General features: G+C 40.2%; 2 pseudogenes across 2 annotated transcripts; both read right to left on the bottom strand.

Annotated features, from left to right (window-relative positions):
- Positions 1-3,151: 3,151 nt before the first annotated feature.
- LOC309978897 (ubiquitin-conjugating enzyme E2 D3-like) lies at positions 3,152-3,924 on the bottom strand (annotated as a pseudogene). The gene is made up of 2 exons: positions 3,808-3,924; positions 3,152-3,446 (listed from the first exon to the last, which is right to left on the bottom strand). The product of its transcript is annotated as a ubiquitin-conjugating enzyme E2 D3-like (transcript).
- Positions 3,925-6,570: 2,646 nt separating this feature from the next.
- Positions 6,571-7,290, bottom strand: LOC309978894 (insulin-like growth factor-binding protein 3 receptor; annotated as a pseudogene). Its single transcript has one exon. The product of its transcript is annotated as an insulin-like growth factor-binding protein 3 receptor (transcript).
- Positions 7,291-9,690: the final 2,400 nt, after the last annotated feature.

Here is a 9,690-nt window from a genome sequence, read left to right as displayed (position 1 = left end):
AACTTTGTCAAAGTAACTTCTTCCAAGTGCCAATAACAAACTCCCTCTCTCATTGTTTTAGAGATTGCTCACTATATGGATATTTCCAGTTGGAACTTAGTTTTTCTTGCTCTCATCATGTATGTAGAGCAGTTAAGAAAAGAGTAATCTGAATTGAACAAATGACCAACATTTCCTGGGCTTCATTACCTGCACCACCTCCTTCCCCAGGAGCTCTGCTGCATCAGACCTTGGGTGTTTCCACGAATGTAACTGTCAGAACTCGATCACGACAGTTTAACAATGTCAAAATTACTTTACATACATAGTGGAAGTAGCTGACTTCATTTCCTTCGAGAGAAGGGGAGGGTTGTTTTGTAATGGTGGTCTCCTTTCATCATGGAATTGCATGACTCTTTAGCATTTGAAAGAAATTACTAAATTTTACTAACAAAAGTCTTTGAAAAGCAAACCAGAAAATTGGAAGCAGGAGCAAAGAAGAATTTATTTATTTATTTATTTATTTATTTATTTATTTGATACTGACATAGTTATTTTTCTGGGTTAGATGTAACAGATGTTATTAATGATAATATTTAATAACAACACAATAGCTGATATTTATTGAGTATTTAAATATCCCAGGCATAGTAGCTAGAAAAGCTCTGTTGAAAGTTTAATAAGGAAGGGGTAAATGGCCACTTTCATCATGACTGTAAAATGTCTGACTTGCCTGGTTCCACCCATTTTTGGTAGTTGATTGTTCAGGTCAAGTATCTATTTCATTTATCTATTTTTTTAGGGAGGACACTGTAGAGTAGCTTACAATCCACAGTAAGTGCTGGGAAATATTCTTTGTGTTTAAGATCATGAATGTTTGAATCAGGTACTTCCTTCAAAATAAAAGAGTTATTCAGACATGTAAATTAGGATAATACCTTTTTTAGCATGGATATTATTCTTTCATAATGTCAGTTAACACGTGTTTACTGTGCACCTGTATTCAATACCTGATACAGCATGAGAGTTAAGGGTTTAGGAAGGTGAATAATAGCAACCAGGATGTGATATTTAGTTTGAGTAGCACAAATAATATTTTATACAAGGGAAACTCATGAAATTTCATTATTTTATTTATTTTTCATATATAGTATGGACCCTAAAGTAGATTCTCATCATCTTGCCTTGTCATTTACTAGCTTAGCCCATGGCAGGTTGTTTAACCTCTATAAGGCTCTCAGCATTCATGGGTAAATGAGGGTAATAATGGTACCTGCATGATAGGGTTGTTGGAAGGATTAAATATGTGTAGTGGAGAAGCAATCTTTTTCTCTTGCCATCTTGGGTTCTCCAGCTGGGACCTTGTAAATTAGACGAGACAGATTAATAAGAGAAAAACAAGTTTATTGACCTATGTGTCGCACATACATACGGGAGCACTCAGAAATAAGTTACTCAAAGAGGTGGTTAGAACTTCACCTTATATACCATTTTAAAAGAACAATACATTTTTTAAACATCTTTTCTGGAGTATAATTACTTTACAATAGTGTGTTAGTTTCTGCTTTATAACAAGGTGAATCAGCTATACATACACATATATCCCCATATCTCCTCCCTCTTGCGTCTCCCTCGCACCCTCCCTATCCCACCCCTCTAGGTGGTCACAAAGCACCGAGCTGATCTCCCTGTGCTCTGTGGCTGCTTCCCACTAGCTATCTACCTTACGTTTGGTAGTGTATATATGTCCATGTCACTCTCTCACTTTGTCTTAGCTTACACTTACACCTCCCCATGTACTCAAGTCCATTCTCTACGTCTGTGTCTTTGTGCCCCTAAAAAGATATCTACAAACAATAAGTGCTGGAGAGGGTGTGGAGAAAAGGGGACCCTCTTGCACTGTTGGTGGGAATGTAAATTGATATATCCACTATGGAAAACAGTATGAAGATTCCTTAAAAAACTAAAAATAGGACTACCATAAAAAACTAAAAATAGGACTACCATACGACCCAGCAATCCCACTACTGGGGATATACCCTGAGAAAACCATAATTCAAAAAGTGTCATGTACCACAATGTTCATTGCAGCTCTATTTACAATAGCCAGGACATGGAAGCAACCTAAGTATACATCGACAGATGAATGGATAAAGAAGATGTGACACATATATACAATGGAATATTAGCCATAAAAAGAAATGAAATTGAGTTATTTGTAGTGAGGTGGATGGACTTAGAGTCTGTCATACAGAGCGAAGTAAGTCAGAAAGAGAAAAACAAATACCGTATGCTAACGCATGTACATGGAATCTAAAAAAACCAATACATTTTTAAAGATGTGACAAGACAAAAGAAAAGGGCTTTGAGTTTCTAGGGGTGAGAAGGCAAATATGTGGGGAAAACAGCTGTAGTTAAGTTTTGTCAGGTAGGTTCCTTTGGGCTGCCAAGGGTCTCTGTATTGTTTACAGTGATTAATTGCTGTCCTTCCTGGTAGACAGGGGAGAGGAAACACTTTTACAAATTTATGGCCTGCTTTTAGTCAAATAGGGGGAGGGTAAGGAACTCTTCTTGTATCTGTTTCTTCTTAATTGCCTCTGGTCAAAATAATCCTTATGCCAAAGTGGCATATTTTGGGGTGGCAGATTCTATAACCCTTCCTATGTAACAGATGTATAACAAGGCCTGGCACTATTTTTTTTTTTTTGCGGTACGTGGGCCTCTCACTGTTGTGGCCTCTCCCGCTGTGGAGCACAGGCTCCGGACACGCAGGGTCAGCGGCCATGGCTCACGGGCCCAGCCGCTCTGCGGCATGCGGGATCTTCCTGAACCGGGGCAAGAACCCGTGTCCCCTGCATCGGCAGGCGGACTCTCAACCACTGCACCACCAGGGAAGCCCTACATACTCAATTTTTTTAAAAAAATTTTTTGAATGTTGGGCATTGTTCTCGTGTAACCATTTTACAGTTTCTAAAAGCAGTATTGTCCAAAGCTGGAAGAACTTAAGTCTTCTCAGATAAGCATGTGAATGAATGGAGGGAGTTAAACAAAAAATAAAATTTAAAAAGAGAAGGTCTGATAGGAGAGCAGCTGGATAAGAAAATCAAAAAAGGAATAGTAATTTAAAGTTTATTCCAGCTATAATGTGGCTTATTCTGACCTCAAGGCAGCATCACATGGCGTACTTCTGAGTCCATTCCTGAGATATTCTGTTGTACTTAGCTCTGTCTGTCTTATAGATCCATGCAATCTCTGGTACTAGGGAGTCATCTGGGTTTGAATCACACAGCAGTGAACAAATGGATTAAAGAACTTTAGAAATAGTTAAAGCAGGTGACCACTGTGATCTTAGAATATCAAGACAAATGCAGCCATTCCTGTTGATATTTGGATGATAAATTCTTATGGTAAATGCAACCTGGTTTGAAGGGGTAGTCCATAAGAAGATGAACTGTCAAAAAGAATACATATATATGTGTTAGCATACGGTATTTGTTTTTCTCTTTCTGACTTACTTCACTCTGTATGACAGTTTCTAGGCCCATCCACCTCACTACAAATAACTCAATTTCATTTCTTTTTATGGCTGAGTAATATTGCATTGTATATATGTGCCACATCTTCTTTATCCATTCATCTGTCGATGGACACTTAAGTTGCTTCTATGTCCTGGCTATTGTAAATAGTGCTGCGGTGAACATGTGGTATAGGTCTTTTTTTAAATTAAGGTTTTCTCAGGGGATATGCCCAGTAGTGGGATTGCTGGGTCATAAGAACCAATAAAATAATACTGAATTTTATATTTACCTATTAAAAAAAAAAGAATACACCACTTTGACATGGACTGTCATTAGGTCCCATAATTGTGACTTGCCAATGAAACATATCATTCCCAATTGGACCTGCAGAACATTGTGCCAGAGGATCATGGACCAAATCACTAAGTTCCTTATAAATTCATTTCAGCACCATAGTCTGTGCTTTTTGTCTGGCTCCTCACTACCTCAGTATGTGCTCAAAGGTCCAGCACAAACTCTTCATTTTCCAGGCTACTGGGAAGGGTAGTTTCTTCATCTCACACCGACTCTACACAGGTGCAGAGGGGCCAAGGCATCCCTCAAGCTGTGGCCTCGGCCTCCTCCCTGCCCACCCGACAGCTGCTGCATAGCTGACCCTACGGTGCTAATGCACATGATGTGAGGTGATAGTATTTTTGAATACTATCAAAAGGTGTGATTTTTTTTTTTTTTTTTTTTTTTTGGCTGAACCCACCGGCTTGTGGGATCTTAGTTCCCCAGCCAGAGACTGAACCTAGGCCCTGGACAGTGATAGCGCAGAGTCCTAAGCACTGGACTACCAGGGACTTCCCAAGGTTTGATTTTTTTTAAATATAGAATTAGGCTTTCTATCTTGTGTCATTTAACAGTCTGTTTCCTTACCACCAATTTATTTTAATTTTGGATTAAATAAATAGTTTTGTTTTTGAGATATCTCTCATGAGTTTACCTAAGCTCTTTTGGAACCTATAGGATTCTTTTTTTTTTTTCTTTTTTTTTTTTGGCCACACTGCACCATGGCTTGCGGGATCACAGTTCCCTGACCAGGGATTGAACCTGGGCCTGGAATCCTAACCACTAGGCCACCAGGGAACTCCCTATAGGATTTTTTTTTAATTTATTTTATTTTTGGTTGCGCTGCATGCAGCATGCGGGATCTTAGTTCCTCAGCCAGGGATGGAACCCATGCCGCCTGCAGTGGAAGTGCAGAGTCTTAACTGGATAGCCAAGGAAATCCCCAAAATTGATTTTATTAAAATATAGTTGATTTACAATGTTGTATTGGTTTCTGATGTACAGCAAAGTGATTCAGTTATATATATATTACATATATAAAATATATATATATATATATTCTTTTTCATATTCTTTTTCATTTGGGATACTGAATACAGTTCCCTGTACTATATAGTAGGACCTAATAGTTTGCAACTGCTAATCCCAACTTCAAATCCATCCCTCCCCCACTCTCCCTTCCCCTGGGCAAGCACAACTCTGTTCTCCAGGTCTGTGAGTCTGTTTCATAGATAAATTCATTTGTGTCATATTTTAGATTTCACATATAAGTGATAGCATATGGTATTTGTCCTTGTCTTTCTGGCTGACTTTCCTTAGTAGGATAATCTCTAGGTCCAACCAAGTCTCTACAAATGACCCAATTTCATTCCTTTTTATGGCTGAGTAATATTCCATTGTATATATGTACCACATCTTCTTTATCCGTTCATTTGTCAATGGACATTTAGGTTGTTTTGATGTCTTGGCTATTGTAAATAGCACTGCTATGGACATAGGGGTGCATGTGTCTTTTCAAATTAGAGTTTTGTCCAGATATACACCCAGGAGTGGGATTGCTGGATCATATGGTAACTCTAGTTTTAGTTTTTTTTTTTAATTAAGCTTTATTGGAGTATGGTTGTATTAGTTTCTTGCTGTACAGCAAAGTGAATTAGTCATACGTATACAAATATCCACTGTTTTTTTAGATTTCCTTCCCATTTAGGTCACCACAGAGCACTGAGTAGAGTTCCCTGTGCTATACAGCAGGTTTTCATTAGTTATCTATTTTATACATAGTAGTGTATATATGTCAGTCCCAGTCTCCCAATTCATCCCACCCCCCTATCCTCCTTGGTAACCATTCATTTGTTCTCTACATCTATGTCTCTACTTCTGCTTTGCATCCTTTCAAATTATGGTTTTCTCAGGGTATATGCTGAGTAGTGAGATTGCTGGGTCGTATGGTAGTTCTATTTGTAGTTTTTTAAGGAACCTCCATACTGTTCTCCATAGTGGCTGTATCAATTTATATTCCCACCAACAGTGCAAGAGTGTTCCCTTTTCTCCACACCCTCTCCAGCATTTATTGTTTGTATATTTTTTGATGATGGCCATTCTGACCAGTGTGAAGTGATACCTCATTGTAGTTTTGATTTGCATTTCTCTAATAATTAGTGGTGTTGCACATCTTTTCTTGTGTCACTTGGCCATCTCTATGTCTTCTTTGGAGAAATGTCTGTTTAGGTCTTCTACCCATTTTTTGATTGGGTTGTTTGTTTTTTTTTGATATTGAGCTGCATGAGCTGTTTGTATATTTGGGAGATTAATCAGTTGCTTCATTTGAAATATTTTCTCCCATTCTGAGGGTTATCTTTTTGTATAGTGTATGGTTTCCTTTGCTGTGCAAAAGCTTTTAAGTTTCATTAGATCCCATTTGTTTATTTTTGTTTTTATTTTCATTACTCTAGGCAGTGGATCAAAAAAAGATCTTGTTGTGATTTATGTCAGAGAGTGTTCTGCCTATATTTTCCTCTGAGAGTTTTACCGTATCCAGCCTTACAGTTAGGTCTTTAATTCATTTTGTTTTTGTGTATGCTGTTAGGGAGTATTCTTTTTTTGAGGGGGGGCAAAAAATCCTTTTATTTCCCCCCCACATTCCAGCTCTCCACTTTTTGTAACATCTCTTCCAACTCAGAATCAAGGCCCAAGAAGTTGACTCACACCTGAGAATGAGACGGGAACTAGGCCAGTGCCCTCAGAACCAGGTTCTAGACCAGTAGGACTCTGGCGCAGCTGGAAGCACACAGCAGTGAGACAGCAGAGAAAGCCACAGAAGAGAAGAAGGAAGGAGCCCAAAACCAGCAGCCTAGAGCTACACAGAGCCAGCTCCTCGGAGGTGAGCAACTTGCTGAGCACAAGACCTCTGTGGCTTCAGACGCTGACATACTCCTCAGTCATCCTAGGGCTCAGGGTAGAATTTCCTGCTCCCTCCTCCAAGCAGGACATGGGAGGCTGGCTGGAGGGCAGGATTACTGGAGCACCACTAAAATATAGGCAGGTTCCTGGGGTCCTTTCTTTGGTCACCCTGGCTGTCATGAGGACCAGCTCTCCTGCAGAAGATCCTTTCAATCCCATCTGACTACCCTGGACCTCGGCTTGGAATGTCTGGGTCTTGTTCCTGTCTAGACCATCTCTGAAGTTCAAGGTAGTCAATAAGCCCACAACGTGAGCCATGCCACTTCTCTGTGACTGTCCCATTCACAGGGCAAAGGGTCAGCTGGCCAAAAGATCTCAAGAAGGAGACCTAGTCCTGAGGGATGTCAGAGCTGCACAGGCCAGTCTTGTGGGTGAGGAGGAAGCAACCAAGGCCCAGACCAGAAAGGCCCAGAGGCAGCAGGATCAAAGTGATACAGACCAGAGGTGGGTGGTGGGCCAGGCAGAGATACAGGTTGTGCCCTGCCTGGCAGATGCCCATGGGGAGCAGAGGGGTCTGGGCATCCAGGAAGAGCCACTTGGAGGCAGGCAGAGGCTGGCGTCCCCTGTGACGTCACGTGTGGAGTAGCAAAGGGTGGGAGTGTTCTAATTTCATTCTTTTACATGTAGCCATCCAGTTTTCCCAGCACCACTTTTGAAAATACTGTCATTTCTCCATTGTATATTCTGGCCTCCTTTGTCTAGATTAGGTGGCCATAGGTGCATGGGTTTATCTCCGGACTTTCTATCCTGTTCCATTGATCTATATTTCTATTTCATAGGTAGGTTTGCTTGTGTCATATTTTAGATTCCACATATAAGTGATACCATATGGTATTTGTCTTTCTCTTTCTGACTTACTTCATTTAGTATGATAATCTCTAGGGCCATCCATGTTGCAAGTGGCATTATTTCACTCTTTTTATGGCTGAGTAATATTCCATTTTACATCTTTATCCATTCATCTGTCAGTGGAGATTTAGGTTGTTTCTATGTCTTGGCTATTGTGAATAGTGCTGTTGTGAGCAAAGGGGTGCCTGTGTCTTTTCAAATTATAGTTTTGTCCAGATATATGGTCAGGACTGGAATTACTGGATCCTATGGTAACTCTATTTTTAGTTTTTTGAGGAACCTCCATACTATTTTCCACAGTGGCTGCACCAATTTACATTCCCACCAACAGTATAGGAGGTGGAACCTATAGGATTTTTTTTTTTAAAGAATTCTATCCTTTTTAAATTAATTTATTTACTTTTGCTGTGTTGGGTCTTCGCTTCTGTGCGAGGGCTTTCTCTAGTTGCGGCGAGCGGGGGCCACTCTTCATCGCGGTGCGTGGGCCTCTCACTGTCGCGGCCTCTCTTGTTGCAGAGCACAGGCTCCAGACGCGCAGGCTCAGTAGTTGTGGCTCACGGGCCTAGTTGCTCCGCGGCATGTGGGATCCTCCCAGACTAGGGCTCGAATCCATGTCCCCTGCATTAGCAGGCAGATTCTCAGCCACTGCACCACCAGGGAAGCCCTATAGGATTTTTTATGTTCTTCAAGCTTCTAGAAGTTTCGTGTTGTGCTAATTTTCAGAGTTTTGTAAACAATTCCTTAGCCATATTTAATCACCTTTCTTTTTGGCACTTTCACTCTGCCTTTACATTCTCAACCTGAAGAAGGTGGGCTGTTTAGTTGGTTTTCCTGAAGAAAATCTTTAACCTCTAATTCTATCTGCAGAGAATAGAAATACATGAAACATTTCCTGTGGTTTGTAGAATTAGATCTCAAAATTAGGGTACATGTATGTTGAACATATTCAAGTGCATTTTAAGCTTGTGAGCATATGAGATAAATTTAGAGATTAGGTTTTATTTGGTTTCTTCATCTTTATGCCAAATAGCAGTGTTTTATCCCTGAGCTATTTCTAAGGGTTGCCAGGATTTTCTGCATGATCATGCTACCAACTACTTTCGTTGTTTCCACTTCAGTGTGGTTCAGGGAAATGTAAGCTGAGAATTAGACTGGGATTTAATACCCCAGGGTTACAACTAACTTGCCTAATAACCTTGGACAAATCACAAAAGCCTTACTAGGCCTTTGTTTCCTTATATGTGAAGTGGGGAATGATAATACTTACCTCTTAGTTTGGATATGAAGATTAAATGGTATCTCACAATCCACCTTGCTAGCATGGGTTGTAAGTTTGGATTTTAAAATTTTCTAATTAATCACTAGAATCTCTACATGTAAATAGGTTTGGGGTCCCCTATTTAAAATCTCCTTTACAAATTTACTAAGAACTCTAGGTGCTTACTCTTCCAAAGGAGCCTCTTGTCAACCCCAAATGGAGAGAAACTCAGAAAAGCACGCAGCCCACTGGCAGGTCCTGGTCTCAAATGCTGTTGTTTTGTTGAGACCTTTTGAATAAATTGGTTCTACTGAGGCCATTGAGTGCTCACCCACTGCTGGCATGCCCCTTCTGGTCCAGGTCCTTGCACACAACTTGGTGGTGCCCAAGCTTGGCCTCTCAAGGTTACTTGTCTACTGGTTACATTCATCTACTCAGTTATTGTGTCCTGTATCACCCTGTGACATCTGTGTCAAGACAACTGGATCCAGAGGAACTTGTCACCAGTCCAGACATCACTTCCTTTCTTGATGTGTAACTAGATTTTAATATATTTTCCTACCAGTGGACCTCAGTTGGAATCATCCTAATTAATTTGAGAAATTCTGATAACGCTGAATTTCAAAAGGCAAGGCCAAGAACAACTTCACCTTTGGAGACTCCTTAAGTCCATTTTGCATATTTAGCCCACTCCTCCCAGCTATCAGAGCTGAGTACCAAGCAAATCACCAAAGTTCATATCACTTCATCATCTATCAGGAATGGCTTACTAAACTTAAATTTGTATTATTA

Source organism: Leucopleurus acutus (assembly GCF_964270905.1).
Source record: "Leucopleurus acutus genome assembly, chromosome: Y".
Taxonomy (NCBI): Eukaryota; Metazoa; Chordata; class Mammalia; order Artiodactyla; family Delphinidae; genus Leucopleurus; species Leucopleurus acutus.
Note: the sequence above shows the minus strand (reverse complement) of the source record. Positions and strands in the feature narration are given on the sequence as shown.